This window comes from Onychostoma macrolepis, chromosome 04 (genome assembly GCF_012432095.1).
Source record: "Onychostoma macrolepis isolate SWU-2019 chromosome 04, ASM1243209v1, whole genome shotgun sequence".
NCBI lineage: Eukaryota > Metazoa > Chordata > Actinopteri > Cypriniformes > Cyprinidae > Onychostoma > Onychostoma macrolepis.
Genome location: NC_081158.1, coordinates 13,242,980 through 13,244,234, shown reverse-complemented (window position 1 = coordinate 13,244,234; position 1,255 = coordinate 13,242,980). Strand labels below are relative to the sequence as shown.

General features: G+C 43.0%; 1 non-coding gene across 1 annotated transcript in view; it reads left to right on the top strand.

Moving 5' to 3' along the window:
• Positions 1-1,163: 1,163 nt before the first annotated feature.
• The window catches only part of LOC131539887 (5S ribosomal RNA), a 119-nt gene continuing 27 nt past the window's right edge, over positions 1,164-1,255 (top strand). The window contains exon 1 of the ribosomal RNA XR_009271121.1: positions 1,164-1,255. This exon is cut by the window's right edge and continues 27 nt beyond it. This is a non-coding gene — a ribosomal RNA (5S ribosomal RNA).

Here is a 1,255-nt window from a genome sequence, read left to right as displayed (position 1 = left end):
GGTCTGTCATAATTTCAATGGGGAAATGCAGTAGACAACGTTGCAAGTTTCTTCATGTCTGTAATTATTGCGGCGGGAGCTCATGCCCGTCTGATATGCCCAGTCTACAAAGCTGTCAATAAAAATCTAAAACTACTTATCGACTCCAGTCAACATTTATCGGCTTTCCACAGAATTATCCCACCACCCAGACACTAACTTCACCAAATTTCTACTTTCAGGTCTCGAAGAAGGTTTCAACCCGGCGTTACATGCCCTCTCTCCAAGAACATAATTTGCGACAATCTCCAATCTGCACTTGCAGAACCAGATGTTGTGACTAATTTGATCAAAAAGAAATCGAATCCGGTTTATGATCGGCCCTTCGATGCACCCCTTTTGAGTTTTTCGCATCAGCCCCATCGGCGTTGCCACTAGAAAATTTTAGGGAAAAAAGCGGCGATCATCGACCTATCAGCTCCACACACTTCCCCATTTCCCAGCATAAACAGCCTCATTCCCTTGAGGAATACTCATTGCACTACCAGACATAGATCAAGCGATCATCATGATAAAAAACGAGGTCGTGGTGCATGGCTGGCCAAAGTAGACATCACTTCTGCTTTCAAAGTGATGCCTATCCACCCAGACTTTTGGCATCTATTCGAATTAAGCTGGCAAGGAAAAATATATTTCTCCGTCACGCCTAACTTTTGGATGCAAAAGCAGCCCCAAAATTTTGATACGTTATCAGAGGCCATTTGTTGGATTCTCTCAAACAATTACTCCATTCACCACGTCATCCCAAAAGTTTGTTGTGTTTTAAAAGATTTAATGTGGAAGCTGCCGGGGAGTGCAGGAGACCGTTGAAATATGTGTGTAAGTAATTATGTGATATATGATGTGATTATGTGATATATGTATGTAACAAATAAAAAAAAAAAAAAAAAAAAAAAAAAAAAAGGTGCGCCCGATCTCGTCTGAAAAAAAAAAAAAAAAAAAAGGTGCGCCCGATCTCGTCTGATCTCGGAAGCTAAGCAGGGTTGGGCCTGGTTAGTACTTGGATGGGAGACCGCCTGGGAATACCAGGTGCTGTAAGCTTTTGGGTTTTCTTCACTACTCATCTTATAAAAAGTCCTTTAGTCTGGCTGATCTTTAAAGAGCCGCTTTTTGCTGCAATCTTTGCTTACGGCCATACCACCCTGGGTGCGCCCGATCTCGTCTGATCTCGGAAGCTAAGCAGGGTTGGGCCTGGTTAGTACTTGGATGGGAGACC